Genomic DNA, 19975 nt, shown 5'->3' on the forward strand with positions numbered 1-19975 from the left:
CAAAAACTGAGTGACCGTGTAAGAAGGGGTCTAGTGAGGGAGGCCACCAAGAGACCTGTGACAACTCTGGAGGAGTTACAAGCTCCAGTGGCTGAGACGGGAGAGACTGCACATACAATAGCTTTTGCCTGGGTGCTTCACCAGTTGCAGCTTTATGGAAGAGTGGCAAAGAAAAAGCCACTGTTTAAAAATCTTACATGAAATCTCAATTAGACTTTGTCAGAAGGCATGTGGGAGACTCTAAAGTCAGCTGGAAGAAGGTTCTATGGTGTGATGAAACCAAAATTGAGCCTTTTGGCCATCAGACTAAACACTTTGTTTGGTGTAAACCAAACCCCCTCATATCATCAAAAACACACCATCCCTACTGTGAAGCATGATGTTGGCTGCATCATGCTGTGGGGATGTTTTACTGCAGCAGGCCCTGGAAGGCTTGTGAAGGTAGAGGGTAAAATGAATGCAGCAAAATACAGGGAAATCCTGGAGGTAAACCTGATGCAGTGTGCAAGACAACTGCGACTTGGTTGAAGATTTGTTTTCCAGCAAGACAATAACCCCAAGCATAAAGTCAAAGATATACAGGAATGGCTTAAAAACAACAAAGTTAATATCCTGGAGTGGCTAAGTCCAAGTCTAGACTTGTACCCATTTGAGAATTTGTGGCTGGACTTGACAAGGGCTGTTCAATCGTGATCCCCATGCAATCTATCAGAGCTTGAGCAGTTTTGTAAAGAAGAATGGGAATAAATTGCAGTGTCCAGATGTGCAAAGCTGATAGAGACCTATCCACACAGACTCAAGGCTGTAATTGCTGCCAAAGGTGCATCTACTAAATACTGACTTGAAGGGGATGCATACTTACGCAATTATTTTATGTTTTATATTTGTAATTCATTTCAATCACTTTGGCACAGAAGAGTCTTTTTCTGTTGATCAGTGTCAAAAAAGTCAAATTAAATCCTTTGTGATTCAATGTTGTGAAACAATAAAACATAAAAACTTCCAAGAGGGGGTTGAGTGCTTTTTATAGGCACTGTGTATTATAAGTGAAGGTTGATAGTTTCTTGATTAGTAAGTGGATCAATGTTTATGGGGAGAAAGCTGGAGAATGGGGTTGAGAAGGAAAATAAATCAGCCATGATCAAATAGCAGACCCTTATCGACAGGCTGAATGGCCTATTTCTGTGCCCTTGTCCTATGGTCTTAGATTTACTGTGATGAAGGTGAAAATTGTTGTTTTTGAATGCACAAGACGCTTGCCTATTCAGTGCAGGAAGCTACAGCTAACAAGGGGTTAAGTGCATGTGGACCTAATCCTTTGCAGACAGTAATGGATTTCTTTTACCTGATTACACCAAACAGCATGTCAGGAAATGAGACAGCTTGTTGTCTGCACATGTGGAGTTCACATGAAACAAACTTGCACTTTCCTGAAGATTAGGACTGTTGAGAGATATATGATTAATTAGTGTGGAATCTTTGATACAAATACTGATTCATTATCCAGGTCTTAAATTCATTAGGAGGTTTTTTGGTCCATTAACATTGAGTATTTGATATATTAATTTGAAAAGTTTGATTCATTGATGAGGATTTTTGATTTGTGAAGAATACTTAATTCTTTGGCAATGAATCTATAATTCATTTTTGAATGTTTGATTTATTTGAAGATTCCTTTATGTCATTGTTGAGGAATCTTTCCTTCACTACAAACAATATTTCATTAATTTGCAATATGTGAAATTATTAATTCTTTGTGGGGAATATATGTTTCTTTGGCATGAAATCTTTGATTCGTTGGCACAGTTTATTATTTGGCTAATCTGGAGAAATCATTATTTTATTGACAGTTAATCTTTGATTTATTGGTAATTCAGTGACTGGAATCTTTGATACAATTGAAGAAAATCTCCCATTCATTCACTCATTAAAATCCACAATGTCTAGGTATATTTGATGCACCTGTGTGGAATCATGTCTTCATTCTTGAATAATCTTTGATTCATTGTCAATGTGTCAATGATTCCCTGGTGAGAAATCTTAGTTTCACTGGCAATTAGTTTCACTGGCAATTAGTCTTTGTTGAAAAATTCATCAATTGATTGCTAGGAACCTTGGTTTTAATGGCATTAAGTATTTCATTCACTGGAAAAAACATTGATTAATTTGTAGAGTTTTTTGGTTCCTTGGTGAGGAACCTGTAATAGATTTATGATGTAACTTTGCATTCTTAGTGAAGGTTTTTTCATTCATTAACAAGGAATGCTTATGTGTTGATGTATTGTATTTCCAAGTTAAATACAAGAGGTCCAGGTACGATCTCCGTAAAGCAATCTCACGTATGACCAAGTGTGAATCACAGAAGGATGCTCAACAGCTGTGGCAGGGCTTGAATGCTAGCTCCACTTATGAAGTGAAACTCAGTGACTCAGAAGGAGGAAACCAGAGGTCCATCAGCCAGTTATCATCAATGGATCAGAGGTGGAGAGGGTCAGCAACTTTATATTCCTTTGTATTATCTTTTCTAAGGATCTGTCCTGGGTCCAGCATGAAAGTTCCATTATGAAGAGAGCATGGCAGCTATGCTCTCTTCTTTTCTCACTGTTGCCATCAGGAAGAAGGTATGGGAGTCTCAGGACCCACATAACCAGGTTCTGGAACAATTATAACCCTCAACCATCAGGCTCTTGAACCAGAGGGAATAGCTTCATTTGCCCCATCACTCATCCTATCACTGAACTATTCCCATTGAACTGGACTCACTTTTCAAGAACTCTTCGTCTCATGTTTTCAATATTTATTGTTACATATTTATCATTACTGTTTTTTTTGCACTTTGGTTGTCGTTCTGTTGGGTGTGGTCTTTTATTGGTTCTACTGTGTTTCTTGTATTTACTACGATTGCCTCAAAAAAAAGGAATCTCAGGGTTGTACTGTGTATGGGGACGTATATGTACTTTGAAAATAAATTAACTTTGAACATTGAACTTTGGTGAGAAATCTTTGATTCTTTGCCAAGGAATCCTTGATTCAATTTCAATGAGTTCATGAATCAGTTGTAAGGAAGCATTACTGAGAAATACTTGAATCATTAGTGAAGAGCCTTTGCTGATTTACTGAGGTATTTTGGATTTGTTATTCAGGAATTCCTGCATCACTAGCAAGGAAACTGATCGGGAAAATGACAACAGTTTAATGAGGACAACAACACACTCAAAATACTGGTAGAACCCAGCAGGCTAGGCAGCATCTATAGGGAGAAGCACTGTCGACGTGTCGGGCCGAGACCCTTCGTCAGGACTAACCGAAAGGAAAGATAGTAAGAGATTTGAAAGTAGAGGGGGGAGGGGGAAATGCGAAATGATAGGAGTAGATCGGAGGAGGTGGGATGAAGCTAAGAGCTGGAAAGGTGATTGGCAAAAGTGATACAGAGCTAGAGAAGGGAAAGGATCATGGGACGGGAGGCCTCAGGAGAAAGAAAGAGGGGGGAGCACCAGAGGGAGATGGAGAACAGGCAAAAAACTAAATATGTTTAATGAGGAATCTTTACTTTGTTGATGAAGAACCTTTCAACCCTTGGAGGAAAAAAAGATCACTGACTAACCTGGGAGAATTCTATGAATCACTTGTGAAGAATATAATTAATTGGGAGAGCATATCGATTCTTTTAAGAGGAATATTTAATTCAGAGGTGATCACTTATGTGATATCTCCAGTTAAGGTAATTCTTTGATTAAGGCTTGATAATTTCTTTATTAAGGTTGGAGGAATATATAATCCATTGACAAGAAGTTCTGATACATTGGTGAGAAACCTTTGATTGAAAAGGCTGTGAATCTTTTATTCAATGGTAAAGAATTAATGTTTTGGTAAGGATTTATAGATAGGCCATCTTTAATTTAATGAAGATGACTGATTAGTTCAGTGATGATGAATATTTTTGAGTAATTGCAAACAGCTTGTGGTGAAAAAATTTAGTTCATTGAGCAAGAATCTTTACATGCTTGGAAAGGCATTTTTGAATTCATTGGTGAGAAATCTTTCAGTCGTGGAATCCATAATTCATTGGGGGAAAAAATAACTTAATGGGTTAGTTGATCCATTGGTGAGAATTTTTTATTTTATTATCAAGGAATTATTGGCTCTGACTAGAAATACTTTATTTGTTTCAAGATGTTTTATTCCTTTAGGAAGTAAATTTGATTCATTGGTGAAACCTTTGATGCATAGAATAATTTCCATTGATTAATTTGAGTGTACTCATGAGGGATTGTAAATTCCTTTTTGAGGAATAACTAATTAATTGGTGAATGGTCTTTGATAGTTCAGGAATCCTTATTTAATGGTGAAGAAATCATGACTCTTTGGTTAGCAAATTTTATGGAATCATTGGCCCTGAATGTTCGATTGGGAAGATCTTGTCAAAACTGACAAGAACCTTTGATTTTCTTTTGGTGAATAATCTTCGGTTGATAGATGAGGCATCTCTGAGTTAGAAGATGATTCATTTGGTCAAAATATTTCATTTGTTGGTGAGGAATATTAGATGCATTTTGAGGTATCTTTAATAGATTGGTGAAAACTCTTTTATGTCAATAGTGAGAAATATTGTTTGATATGTGAGGAATCTTTGATTCAGCGTTGTGCAGTCTCTGAGTGGTTGGTGAAGAGCCTTTCATTGGGAATCTTTAGTTTATTAGTGGGTAATGATTCATATATTGATGAGGACTGTTGGATTAATTCCTGATGGTTATTTTATTTAGAGATTTGATTCATTGCTGGAGAACCTTTGATACATCTTTAATTCCATAGTGATGAGAGATTTATCTAGGAGAATTTTTATTTCATTAGCAATCTATTATGTATTGTTGTGAAAACTTTGAACCATCAGAGAATCTTTAATTCACTGGTTAGGAATCTTTGATTGAAGAAGGAAAAAAAAGTTTTTCTGATGAATTAGTGATTCACCTGGAGGAGTTCTAATTGATTGATTAACTAGTAACATTTGCTTCAATCATTGGTTTCTTTGATTTTGTAAAGCAGTGGTTCCCAATGTGGGGCATATGCCCCATAGGGGGTAATTTGATTTTTAAGGGGGGCAATTCGAGAATGAGTTATTAACAGTGAATTTTTTCTATTAAGTCTGTGTATGAGTGTGTGTGCTTGAGTTAATACATATGTGTATATACAGTATGCATACATAAAAATACTTGTGTATGTACATGTGCAATTGCATATATACTGTATACATAGTGTATCACCATCATTACAACCATCAAATGGCTTTCATAATTAAATTAATAAATTGACTGATGTAGGAAGGAACGAATGAACAAGTCCAAACATGTAAGAAACTCGTCCAAGGTCGCGCCAATGCTGCTTTTTGCAGTAGCTCTCGGTTCTTGGTGGTGTGAAGGTGTGTACATTGCGTCATCTCTTTTGAATGATGTATCTGTCTTTGTATGCTGTAGAAACGAATCGGCATTGTTTTATTTATTTATTACTATTATTTTAATATCACAATTTTTTTTTACAATTTCTTAGTAATTTCTTCCTCAGAACTTTAACAGTCCTTTGGTTCTTTTATTTTTCTCTTTCATGAATGCCATGTTCTTTGGAAGCTTGTTTAAACCAAGTTAATGGTCTTTTAGGCTTCCTCCAGGTGAATAGGAGTTCACTTTTTGAATAATAAGAATTATATATCACCACAGGGGGCATCAGGATTTTAGAGGTGATTAGGTTGGGCATGGCCAAAAAAAGGTTGGGAACCACTGATGTAAAGCCTTTGATTCATTAGTAAGAATTGTTTCAAAACAATCAACCATTGTTTCATTGTTAAGGAATCCTTGATTCATTGAGTGCAACTTTGGTGCATTTTCTCTATGGCAGTTTTCAATTATTGATAAAATTACCTTTTCCAGTAATGCATACTGTTTGAAATGTCCCAGACTGTAGAAATGTTTAAATGATGACAAGTACATCCATTAACTCACCTGCCAGCTCCTCCAAAACCTTGAACTGGTCACCTTGACTATTTTTTCTAACTAATGCTGATTTCTTTTAACTCCTCATTCACTGTGCACTTGTTGTTCTCCGCTTCTTCTGAGAAGTTTCCCAAGTTTTCTTTTATGAAAACAGGCACAAGATATTTCTTTAGTTTTTCTGCCACATTCTTATTCCCCAGTATATAATCTGTATGGGAACCACATTCACTTTCATTTACCTTCCGATATCTCCAGAAGCATCGATCTACTTTCTACTTCTATGTTACTCAGTAGAAGACTCCCATATACAACTTCCTATTTCACTGGCAATTGTTTTGTCCCATCCTTAGGGTCACTGATCTTTTTGGCTACATTATAAGATTTTACCTTTGATCAGTTTCAATCTTTAACTTCTCCTTTTCTATACAGCTGGACCACTTTTCCAGTTGGATTTTGTACCTTAAAGATGTCCACATACACTCAGTGGCCACTATATTTGGCACCTCCTGTACACCTGCTCGTTAATGCAAATACGTAACCAGCCAAACATATGGCAGCAGCACAATGCATAAAAGCATGCAGACATGGTTAAGAGGTTCCATTGTTGTTCAGATCAAACATCAGAATTGGGATAGTTGGTACCATCAGACAGTTTGAGTATCACAGAAACTGCTTATCTCCTGGGTTTTTCATGCACAACAGAGAGGATTTACAAAGGATGGTGCAAAATAAAACAAAGAAAAAAAATCCAGTGAGCAGCAGTTCTGTGGGCAAAAATGTCTTATTAATGAGAGAGGTCAGAGGAGAAACGCCAGACTGGTTTAAGCTTACGGAAAAGTGACAGTAACATAAATAACCATGTGTTAAACAGCAGAAGAGCATCTCTGAAGGCACAAAACGTCAAACCTTGAAGTGGATGGACTACAGCTGCAGAAGACCATGAACATACACTCAGTGGCCACTTTACGTACAGGAGGTATCTAATAAAGTGGCCATTGAGTGTATATTGTAAATTCTGTATTACTTCTTAAAATCGTTAGCTATGATCATTTACTGTTTTTTTAATATGGTTTTCCCAACTACCACAGACACTCATTTCTCACATCTGTTTAGATACAGTAATTCTCCCTCCACTGAGCCTCTTAGTTCTACATACCTCTATGAGGAGAAACATCCTCTTGGCATTGACCCTGTAAAGTTCCGTCAGAATCTTATGTCTCAATATGATCAGCTCTCTTTCTTCTAAACTCCAATGTGCAAAGATTTAATTTGCCTAACCTATCCTTTTGTCCAATCCCTTTACCACAGGAGTCAACCAAATTAACCTGCTACAAAATGCCTCTTTGTAATCCTCCTTCAGATAGAAAAAAAATCAGTTTCCATTATTAAATAGTGCCACTAATTGTTCTCTTTTTGGTTCTTTGATCCCCTCCACCCATCTGGAAGAAGTCTATTACTCCGCACTTGGTGTGTGTCAACTGGATTTACCGTGTGACCTCCCATTTCCAACTGAACAGAATCCATCTTAAAAGAATCCTCATTGGTCTGTTGGATAATTCGCTTCAATAATTTCATGCCACAATTCCTTGTGCTTTCTCCTAGGTTTCCTCACAGGTTGTCCTGGTGATTAATTTTTAATTCTTGGATTCTTGCAACCAAGTGCTGGAAAGCGTACTTTATATCAGCTCACTCCAGACTGAATCAAACTAAGGGTTTCTCCTTGGTATTCAAGTAGTGACAACATTCCATCAACCAGGGAGGTGGAGTTCGGATCAACTTTGAGTGAGGCAACAGTCAATGGCAAACAGAAACCATGCCCAAAACCACTGTATTTTTACTAAAAAAAACAGTATCCATGATTAAATGATTAAAAACAGAAAATGTTTTAAACACTCAGCAAGTCAGGCAGCATCTGAGGAGAGAGGAAATGGTTAACATTTCAGTCAGAGACTCTTCATACAAAATGTCTGCTCTGAAACATTAACTCTGTTTCTCTTTCCACACATGCTGCCTGACCCATTGAGCATTTTCTGTTATATTTCAAATTTCTAGCATCTGCACTTGTTTGACTAACACAATGCAATGAGAGAGGGATAATTACCCATACATATTATGTGTATTAAATCAATCCCAGTATTGGCTGCAGGTGTGATTGACCGGGAATTACATCATCATTCCAGCTGGGAATAGGCCACTAATTATAGGCTGCAGAGCTGCACTAAGATCTCGATGGTTTCGGGGAGTTAAAAGATTCACTGTAGAGAATGATTAGGTGGCAACTGACTAACTGTGGCAAAGTGCAGTGCCAAGGGGCTGCATCCAAAATGGAAAAGAACCACATCAAGTTATTTTAATTAAAATCTATTTTAACCCACCCTAGGCAGTTTTACAATAAAAGATTATTGTGCTTTTTGACTTGCAGAGTCTGGGCAGGAGGCCAATCCAAATGAAGCCTCCACCATACCGTCAGGGACCCATAATTTGCGTCTGGCAATGTAGTTATAGGATGGTCTTTTAAGTGTTGCTTTTGCCTTTTCATCTTGGTGGTTTTAATGGGAAGGGCTTGTATAGATCTGTGTTGCTGCTCCGCTCCTCACTTCCAGCTTGGCTCTCAAGAGTACTATCTCTCCTGTTTCATTCCTGTAACTCCTCCCTCCACAAACCTCAGCCCATCCCAGACTTCCATCCCACACCAAGATTTTTGTTTTAACCAAACACCTCTGGAAGAAAGCAGTCCTGGGTGTAAGGAGGTGTGGCACCATTGAAGACTCTTTCAACCACACTCTGTCACAGTCTTCCTCCAGTGATCCTGGACACACTGGAAGTCAGTGAGGTCCTCCTCCAAGTGTGGATAATGTCACAACAATCTTGCCACATCTGAGGTTGGCAGACTGAGGTGGATTAGGGAATGGTTTCCTATCAGTCCAACTGGCACAGAATTGTGAACCACAACATCCTCTGTGGCTTCCCTTGGGATCAGGGTTGATTGACATTCATTTTGACTTTGTGAGTTCTGGGTTGGCTGGTGAGATCAATGATGGAACAGCAGACTGAGTGGTGGATGGACCATTCCTTCTGCTGCTTACCTGGGGCCACCGTCAGCCAGACTCGTGGTTCTCACTCCCTCCCCAATGCTCATTGTCCTCTTTGAGTGGTCATGTGCCAGAGTTTTCTGTCAGTCAGTGAGGATGTTGTATTTCTTCAACGAGGCTTTGCACACACCTGTGAATCTTTTCCTCTGCTAATCTCTCTCCACAACTGAGCTGGAAAAGAGCATCTCTTTCAAGACTCTGAACAATATATGGACATTCTTGGTCCAATACTGCCTGGCACGGAAACTGAAACTTGGACCAAGCATGTTCATATCTTCTCTCATCTACACTGTGAGCAAGGAAGTGTGTGCATACATTTCTAACGCCACCAGCTTCAAATTATCAAAGTAAGCAAGTTTAAATAAGTTGCAATCACTCACATGAGGGCCTTCTCATCAAGCCAATCTTGGTTCTTCTTAACAGAGAAATCACAGATCTCTCTATAGTTGCCATTGATGGTGAACATCAGGGCAACTGATAGGCTATAGACACCCCGTTGCTCCTGCAGACTGAGAGCTAATAGTTTCCTACCAGGTTTTGTCTGCAAAGCATCCTTTGTGTGGGCTTAAAGCTTCCAAGCTGATCTTGCCTCATTACTTCTGTTGATATTTTTAGGACAGATTAATGGATATCATGGATCAGGCTTGATGATTAAGTGCCAGTTCTATATTAGAGTGAGCAGAACAAATCAGATGTAATGCCTCTGTTCACAATTGTGTATATAGGGAAATAAGAGACTCCATTGGATGATATATTTATTCCTGCTTACAGTATGATTGGGAATCCTTTCAGGTGGAGGCTAAAATATCACTCGAACAAGTGGAATTTTGGTGTGCTTGGCAGACAGGAAGATGTGAGTGTGTGCACATAAATCTCCTCCTAAGGCAGTTCCTTGGGAACAAAGATTATTTAGTGCCACTCTGGTTTGAGCGTATTTTGAGGAAGCTGAGTATGCCAGTTCAGGGACCACTGTTAGGGGCAGGAAGTGGGTGGCTGGTTAGTTAGTTTACTTCTGCCACTTACCTCATGGACCAAAGGAAAACAAGGGTAAAATGGCTTTGATTTTTGAACCTTTTCCAATGGCCACTTGACCCACATCATGGCTCAGAACAGAGTCTGTTCTGGGATTCTGATGTGAAGCAGACGAACATGGCTGAGTGTAACTTGGGCACCTGTACTGGGGGTGTTGACCCAGGAGAGAGCACTGGCATTTGTTCACTTGCCCTTCCAGTGATAGCATTGGTGATGCTTCCTGCTTCAGCAGGATCAATGCTATGTATTCACTGCCAGGTTTCAGATACTGATCTTAGCACTTTCCTTGAATCTAATTAAGGGTTTCCTAGTGCATTGCATTGGAAAGAGTGCAGAGGAGATTAACCAGGCTGTTGGCTGGATTGGAGGAATTGAGTTATGAGGAGAGACTGGAAAGGCTGTGCTTGTTTTCACTGGAGCAATGGAGGCTGCTAGAAGTATGTAAGATTTGAGAGGCATAAATATAGACAGAGGGTAGAGTCATTAAGTAACACAGTGTGGAAATGGGTCCATGCCTTCCTGTTAGCCTCAATTGTCCTCATTCAGCTATGGTCTGTGGTTTATGATCACAATGTTTAAGAAGTTGTTAGACAGTACTTATTCAGTCAAGGCATAAAAGGTTACATTCCTGATACAGACAAATGGGATTGTTGGAGATGAGGAAAAAAAATTTGCCATAGGTCTGGGGTTTCTAACCTTTTTTTTATGCCGTGGACCAAGCAAGAGGTCCGTGGACCCCAGGTTGGGAACCCCTGCCACAGACAGTGATTTTCCAATGTTTCAACATAAGCCTTCATTGCTCGAAGGATGTGTGGCATAGCAGGAGCAGGTTGTTAGAGGACCTTGGTCTTGCAGATATTGAGTGTAGGGGCCATCCTCTATGAACATGCTGATGACCGCTTGGAGCTCTGCCCCAGAACTTCTGTGTGTTTCTACTGAGATTTGTGAATCTTGGTTGTACAAATTTCCTTTAGTCATGAAGATTAGCTATATTCCTGTAGGATGTTTGTTAGAGAGAGATGTAGCATTTCTGAGGGAACATTGAAAAAAGTGTTGAGCCAGTGAGGCAGACATTTTCACTGAGATTGTTTGTGCTATAGACTCGTCGGTTAGTGTCAAAGCTTGAATGTCGTCATGCTAACATAAGACGAGGATAAATTTCTGTCAGAAGCAGAATGAAGGAGTTGTTCCATAGTCCCACTTGACAGCTGGTGTCCAAGGCTTGAGGGAGCTCAAGGAAGGCCATGTACCGTGGCTGCTGTGGCTCCCGGCATTTCTCTTGGAGTTACCATCAGGAAAAGGTGTTCACGATATTTCTGCACGGACAGTTTCCTCAGAATGGTTTGGGGAACTGATCATCACACACTGTTGGGAGGATAGTGTTGGAAGTTATTCTGCCTAGCCCATATCCTCCATGCCCCTCCCATCCAAGTATCTATCCAAACCTCTTAAACATTGACATCGAACTGCATCCACCACTTCTTCTGGCAGCTGATTCCTTACTCTCACCACCCTTTGAATAAAGAAGTTCCACCTCATATTTGCTTTCAATATTTCACCTTTTACCCTTAACCTATGACACCTGGTTCTAGTCTCACCAAACTCAATGGAAAAGATTGCTGCATTTACCCTATTTATATGCCTCATAATGTTTTATTCCTGTTGATATCTTTCCTGTAGGTAGGTGCTATAGCTACACACAATACTCCAAAGTTGGCCTTGTGTCTTCAACATAACATCCCCGCTCCTGTACTTGATATCTTGATTTATGAAGCCCAATATGCCAAAAGCTCTCTTTATGACTCTATCTACCCAATCTAACTGTGATTGCACTTTCAAGGAATTATGAATCTGTATTTCCAGATACCTTTGTTCTACCACTCTCCTCGGTGCCGTACCATTCACTGTGTAAGTCCTACCCTGGTTGGCCCTACTGAAGTGCAACACTTCATACTTGTCGACATTAAATTCCATCTGGCATTTTTGCAGCAGGACCAGATCCCATTGAAAGCTTTGATAGATTTCCTCACTGTTCGCTACACCCCCGATCTTGGTGTCATCCACATATTTCCTGATTTCAATTTATCACATTATCATTCAGATCATTGATATAGATGACAAACAACAAAGGACCCAGTACTGATCCCTGCAGCACACCACTAGTCACAGGCCTCCAGTCAGAGAGGCAACAATCTACTACCACTCTCTGGCTTCTCCCTCAAAACCAATGTTGAATCTAATTTTCTACCTCATCTTAAATGCCAAGTGACTGAACCTTCTTGATCGGCCTCCCAAATGGGACCTTGTCAAAGGCCTTGCTAAAGTCCATTTAGACAACATTCACTGCCTTTCCTTCATCAACGTCCTGGTAACCTTCTCAGAAGTATCTTACACATATTTTAAGAGAACTGCCTGTAATAACCAGACCATTACTGACATATTGGAACTAAGGAGACAGGATAAGCAAGTATCTCAAGACTTAATCTGGTCTTTTGGTCAGATCACATAGACTGCCTCATGAGACATGTGGCCTGATAACAGGAAATTGGGGGTTCTTACAGACACTAGTGGTCACCCGTGAGGTAACAAGATCATGGAAATGAACTGTGAATTGCACCAAAGTACTGATCTTGAACATGACATGTTTTCTGACATAGGGAAACACAGTTTCAAGGAGCGAGACTGAGTCCTAAATTTTTGAGATATTGACACACCCACCGCAGAGAAACAGTTAGACAGGGTTCAATAATTGCTCCAGTTGGAGGGATTTTGGAGCAGATAAAGGTAGAGAGAAACAAAATGACAATTGAAAGCTAAAGAGAACTGATACCTTGCAGTCATCTGTGGGTGAATAAAATGAAAAAGGAGTACCAGAGGGATTTATGTTCATACTGGGATTGTGTGCCTAACTAGATGTTTCATTTTCTGAGTTATTATTCTATATTTCCAATGCATTGTAAACTTTTGAATTATCATCTCTCATATACAGTAACCTTTGAAACTGTATTGGCTTTTGCCACACCAAAATTACATTAGTTTTCTTCAACAAGCAAGCTGGCAAAACTCAAAGGGTCAAGCAGCATTAGTCTTGGAGAGATGTTTCTGAGATAAGATCTCTAACATAAATTAATTAATTGGCACCCCAGTGTTAATTTGTTAATATTCTAGAATCATGGTAATGTAGCAGCTAATGCAACCCTATTACGGTTCAGAGTTCAGAGTTCAATCCCAGCACATTCAGCCCATGGAATGCATAAATTTTCTCTGTGTCCTCCGGATTCCTCCCACAGTCCAAAGATGTACCGGGTAGGTTAATTGGTCATTGTGCATTGTCCCGTGATTAGATCAGGATTAAATCAGGTTGTTGGAAGTTGCTGGCAGCGTGTCTCAAAGGGCCTATTCCACACTGTATCTCTAAGTAAATTGAATTAATTAATTAAAATCTGGTCTTGCCAACACAAACGAGACCAGATGTAGCTTTGCTGAAACTGGGTTTCCAACCTATGGTCATGCTGTCAGCTGAAAAGAGTGCCCATTGTGTCCCCACTCATTCTCGGACTACGTGATGACCTGTTGAAGTTTTTCATAATGAACAATAATGTTTTATTGTAACAGTGACCCATTCACCTAAGCTCAGTCCCATACAGTGTCAATAGCCCGGATGATGTTTGAAGAACAAAGATTGTGTTGTCTTCCACTGAGCTGTATTGTTCTTGACTGGAGACAAGCCAGGAGTGTGATGGAATGTCCTCCATATGCCTGGACCCATCCACACCAATAAAACTCCAAAAGCTCAACCATGCAGGGCAAACAGCCTACTTGATAGACAGCCTCTCCACTGACTTAACTGTCTGTAAAAGACCCTGCAGTTCACCACTAATGCTGCTCTTTAGCACCTCTGAAACCACAAAGGTGGTAAAAGCATATAAGCCAATTATCTTGGATAATTGGGCTTGGATATATATGTATGCTCCTTCCTTGTCATTGGGTCAAAATCCTGGAAATCCCTACCTAACAGCATCATGAGTACCTTCAACAATAGGTCTGGCATTCCAAAGTTCTGGCGTGTTTGATCACACATAAACTAAAGTCCATTCAGTGCAGTAATGCTAAGAGTTCCAACTGACAAGATGTTATGCTGCAGTGAATGTGGTGAGTTTTTAATTGAGGCAGGTATTGAGAGATCTCCCTTGCTTCATTTGATTATGCCATGAATTGTTTCTAACTTCTGCAGAGAAAGGGGTTTACTTTCTCCACCAGCATCACCTAGATTGTGTACTGAGATCCTGAGCCAGGGCCAAAAGCAGGCCTTGTTCTAAGCCTTCCAGGTGTGCTGGTCAGGACATTGTAGAAACAGATTAAATTCTTGCAGCGACATTTATGTTCACATTTTACAGTTGCTGAAAAAAATATAAAATAATCTCAGAAATGTCCATTGTCAATGATTTTAAAAAGTACATTTCAGTTTGTGCATTCCTGTTTGCGTTGAGCCACATCCTTCTCTCTGACCTGGTGATGAGTTCATGCTTCCCTCCAATAGGAAAACAATGTCTCATTATTTCCCTTGTACAACCTTACCCCCAAGGTAAGCAGAGGAAGCTGCTGAGCAATTAAAACCAGGCTCTATTTTAATGCAAAGCCTTCGGGCCATCTGGTTTCCAGACTGGACACAATGGCTGAACATTCTTGAACTGATGCTTTTAGCTGATGAAGAACGATCCAGGAGCTGCACAAGACACATCCTTTGTTCATTGTTTTTCTTCCCAGATGTAGTTTCTTTTTGTGGTGCTTGACACACTTCAAATAGAAATTCTGTCTCCATGAAGAAGTCTGTGGTTGATCCTTCCTGATATCTCTGTATTTATCAGCCACTCCCTCTCAATCCATTTCCATGACTCCATTACCATGACCCTTGCCCTTGTCACACTAATAAGGTCAGCAGAAGCTGACAGTGGTCTTTCTTCCAGTGATGATGCCAGTGACTGATGATGAAATGGCATCAATAAAAGGGAGGTAATGGTGTTCCCATACACACTGCATGTCACTCTGAATGTGGATGTTGTCCATCAGAAACCCTGGTCAGTTTTAGCAATGCATATTTAATATATTACACTATTAGTGCAGTGGAACAGTGGAAGATAATAAAGACAAGATGTTTAAGCCTTTTTTATGTTCATTTTTGGGCTCTGGGCATCACTGGCAAGGCCAACATTTAATGTCCATTGGTGAGCCATCTTCTTGAACCTCCGCAGCATTTCTGGAGAAGTTATGTGCTGTTGAGTAGGGTGATACAGGATAGAGCCAGCGAGAGTGAAGAAGCGGGGATATATTTCCAAGTCAGGGTGGTTTGTGCTTTTGGGGGGGGGGGGGATACCCATAGGCAATGGTGATCCCACAAACTTGTTCCCCTTGCTCTTCATTGTGATAGATATTGCTGGTTTATGAGGTACCATCAGAGTAGACCATGCAAAGAATTGCAGTGGACTTTATCAATGGTACGCACAACAGCCACGATGCACCAGTGCTGGACAGTGTGAAAATTTAGGATGATTAAAGTGGTCCAAGCAAGTAGGCTGCCCTATCTGGGATGGCATTGATCTTCTTTAAGAGTTGTTCATACGGAACTCATCCAGGTAAATGGAGAATGCTCCATCACAAAACTGGTGAATGAAGTGACAATTAAACAAAATTGTTTGGTCCAGGATGGCATCAGGTTTCTTGAGTGCTGCAGGTGCACCTATTCATATGAGTGGAATGTATTCCATCAACTTCCTGATGAGTCTAAAGGGGATGGAGGGAATATGAGGCAGTGTGATGCCTGCTGCAGACAACCCTGCCTCTGACTCCACACTATAGTTAGTCCAGTTGAGGAGAAAGCGCTAGGGAGATTTTCATTGCAAAGCACCTTTAAAATGCCTTCTGAACATTACATTTCTGTGAGCTTTTGCTGATCCTGGGGACCTGAGTTATAAATTAGTCAGCAAGCAAGATGGGTAAACTTTGCACAAAGGTTGTCTCAGAAGAGTTTGCAATGCAATGTCCGTGAGCACCACTGGTGTGATAGTCACCCATGAAGGTCAAGTAAAGTTATAAGAACATAACAAATGGGAGCAGAGGTGGGCCATTTGGTCTCTTGTGCCTTCTCTGCCATTGGAAACAATGGCTGCTCTTTTACCTCAGTGTCACTTTCCTATAGCTTTTACCCCTCCCCCAGGATCTCTAATTCCCTTCGATATTCTGTTCACTGGTCATTCTTGCTTATGAGAACTGCCAATGAGAAATAAACTCCACCGTGGACAGTCCCAAGCCCAGCTGCAAATTGGAGGCAGAGTTAAGATGGCACTAAACGGAGTCTCCTTTGCTTGCATCTTCCAAAACAACTCTATTTCCATCTTTAGTATCTTTATTTTTCCCTTTCAGGGTTCTTTTGAAGACCCTGACCTGGAGTTACACCAGACTTCGGTTCTTTGCGGGAATGGGACCCGCTCTCGGGGCTTCAGGACCAGCCGTTATTCAACATGCCAAGGGCTTGGCCTAAGAGTCTCAATCGTGTTTGGAAGCCTAAGATCTCGGGGCTCTGGAGACGGGCAGATTGAGGGTCAGTAGAGAAGATTCGTGTGTCACCGGGGAGGCTGGAAAATCTTTCGCTGTGGGCCCAAAGACCTGAGATCTTTGCAATCTTCAGGCAAAATGGACTTTTAACATCGTAAACCAGTGGGTTGTTGTTCTGTCTCCTGCTCGCTGTGAAAATAGGGGACACCTCCCTCTCCCTTATTAGGGAGGGAGAGAACCTGTGGTTTGTTGAAGACCAGATGAAATGTGATAGTCTTTGGGGTAACTGCAAGGTCTGTGTCTTTGCTATCGCTTAGCTCACGCTTGTGCTCGGTAGCAGGTGTGCTGTTTTTTCCACCGGAGGGGTGGGGTATCATTGCTTGCTGCTGCTTTTGTGCAGGGGGGGGAGCTGGGGGAGGCTTTTGTGTTCTCACATTTAACTGTCGTTCATTCTTTGGGGCACTTCTCCATCTTCGTGGATGTTTTGCGAAGAAAAAGCATTTCAGGATGTACAAACGTATATTGTATACATTTCTCTGATGTTAAATTGGACCTTTGAACCTTTGAAAAGGAGGAGGGTTGGGCATGGGACTAGCAACTCTCTCCAGTAAAAACCCAGAGCTACAGAAACTCCAAAGACCTCGTTCCGAAGGATCTTTGCCTAGAAGACACAAGAAGATAGGCTACAGCTGGGGACCACTTGAAAGACTGGCCCAGGTCAGAGTACTCAAGAAGCTGCTGTTGGCCCCAGCTTATGTGATGTTCATGTCCATCGGTGGATTAGAATGAAATAAATTGTCACACCTCTGCACACATCCCTTGGACCACAAACCAGCAGGTCCTATGGGTGAGATGATGCAGGATATTTGGCAAGACTAGGTTTGCTGTTGAGCTCTGTTGTGATGGTTTGTGTTTCTGCCAGTGATTATCGTCTGGATTCACATGAAGGGTCATTTGAGTCCTGTTGCAATGAAACTACAGGGGGACGTGGGGGAGTGGGGTGTAAGGTGCTGGAGGAACCTGTGAACTATCAACAGTCAAGACAGAAGGCAAGACTGCTTGATATGAGAAAGTGAATTAAGTTTCAAGGAAACATTTCCAGTACAAACCTCCCTGAGACACTAGGTTTGGTGGACTTTGAATAATTCAGACTGCAATGAAATCCTTGTTTGTAGATCTTCACAGTCGTTTAAATGGAAAATGGGAAGATTGTCCGCACAAAGAGAAAACCTGTTCAATCTCTAGTCCTGAAATAATCTCTCTGGAAGTTCTCTACAACATCATCATAGATTTACTATATTTTACATCAAACTCTCAGTGTCTGAGTTGATTCAAAACCCTACAAAATCAACATATGTTATGCCAATGAGGAGCTGTATGTCACAGTGATCTGAATATTTATAATAGTCCAACTGAAATATTTTTAAGGACTGGATCAATAATTTGAACAACTATTTCAATAATAAATGATGGGACCTGAGAGTTTGTTGTTGCTGAACTATGAAGAGTTTGAAAGAAAATACGTTGGGTTATGAATGGGGTGCTGTTTCTAGTAAACAAAAAAAAAAGCCATCTTTAGGAGCCAGCCAATATTCCCAGGAAAATTAAGAAACATCCGTCTGTATCTCATTTCAGAGAATGGAATTACCCTTGTGGCTTCAACCTTCTAAAGGGCTCTACAGGGAACATTAAGCATGAATTGTGCCCTTTGACCTGCTAGTCTTATGGCTCCTGCAGTTGCAAGCAGCAATTCATCAATGTCAAACAGGCCTCAGGGATCATATTATTCCTTCTTGCCATTGCTCCCTGTGTATTAATAAGAGATTAGCAGAATTTTGCTGTCCCCCAGGGCCTGTGTTATTGAATGTGGTGCCAGGTATTATAGGGTTAAATCTAGTCAAGGGTTCTTCATGACCAGTGAAGGGATTAAGGAACTATTTTGGCATGATGTGTCAAAATGCAGCAACCTAGCTTTGTTGGGTGACTACCTCTTTGTACAATGTGTAGTGGGAGGAAATATTCTTCCTCAGCAAACAATATGGCAACACTGCAAATGGCTTGTCCTATCCAAGCTATCCAAAGGTCTAAGATGGAATTCAGATGTTGAGGGAGGTTTGGATGCATTTAGTAAGACCTAGAGTTATCAAGCACAGGAATGGATCCTTCAGCCAACTGAGTCCGTGCTGATAGTTTTGCCCATCTACACTAATCCCATTTGTCTGCCTTGGGTCCATACCTTCCATGCCTTGCCCATTTAAATGTTTGTATAAATGTCTCTTAAGCTTTGCGATTGTGTCTGACTACATCACCTCCTTTGGAAGCATATTCCAGATAGCAGCCATTCTGTGTCAAAAATACTTTCCCTTCAGATCCCCTTTAAATCTCTTCCCTCTCACTTTAAGAGCAAGCCTTCCAGTTTTAACCCCCTCCCATGAGGAAAGGATGTTGATCATCTGTGCTGTCCATGTCACACATTATTTTATAAAGCTAGTTAGTTCACCCCTAAGCATCGTTCATTTCAGCCTCTCCAATCTGTCTCCAGAACTGAAGTCTGCTGCCCCTGATAAAATGCTGGTGAATCTCCTCAGCACTCTCTCCAGTCAATCCCATCTTTCAAGTCATTAGCAGCTCTCATTCATCAGAAGAGGGGAAAAAAAGCAAATGCTTGTACCAGTTGGGACCCACTGTGGGTGCAGAGTGAACATTCTATTTACTTATTAAACCATAAAACTATTTAACCAGACTCTCCACAAAGAACAGCAAGCAACACCCGAACCCTCAGATTACTGCTCCAGTAAGGTCAATGACTTGAAACATTAAATTGTTTTGCCTTCCACATATGATGTCTAACATGCTGACTATTCGCAGCATTCCCCATTTTAACTCAGATTTCCAACATCTGCAGGTTCTTATTGAAATTGGTTTACTTATTTATTTTATTTTATTTAGCGATACAGCACGGAGTAGGCCCTTTGGCCCTTTGAGTCATGCTGCCCAGTAAGCCCTGACAAATCCGATTAACCCAATCCTGGACTACGGGAGGAAACTGGAGCACTCGTGGAAAACCCATGCATTCCACAGGGAAGACATAAAACTTCCTTACAGAACGCCATCAGAACTGAACCCCAAACTCCAGAACGCCTCGAGTTGTAGTAGCGTCGCACTAACCACTATTGTCACATGTACCAAGACAAAGTGAAAAGCTTGTATGGACATGCTGTTCATTACAGATCAAATCATTACACAGTGCATTGAGGTAGAACAAGGTAAAACAATAACAGAATGCAGAATAAAGTGTAAAAGCTACAGAGAAAG

The 19975-nt window shown here is 40.6% G+C and overlaps 1 long non-coding RNA gene across 3 annotated transcripts in view; it reads right to left on the reverse strand.

The window, feature by feature from the left end:
• The window catches only part of LOC132385238 (uncharacterized), a 237053-nt gene that overhangs the window by 149952 nt on the left and 67126 nt on the right, over positions 1-19975 (reverse strand). The gene's annotated exons all lie outside the window — the stretch shown is intronic.

This window comes from Hypanus sabinus, chromosome X2 (genome assembly GCF_030144855.1).
Source record: "Hypanus sabinus isolate sHypSab1 chromosome X2, sHypSab1.hap1, whole genome shotgun sequence".
Classification (NCBI taxonomy): domain Eukaryota; kingdom Metazoa; phylum Chordata; class Chondrichthyes; order Myliobatiformes; family Dasyatidae; genus Hypanus; species Hypanus sabinus.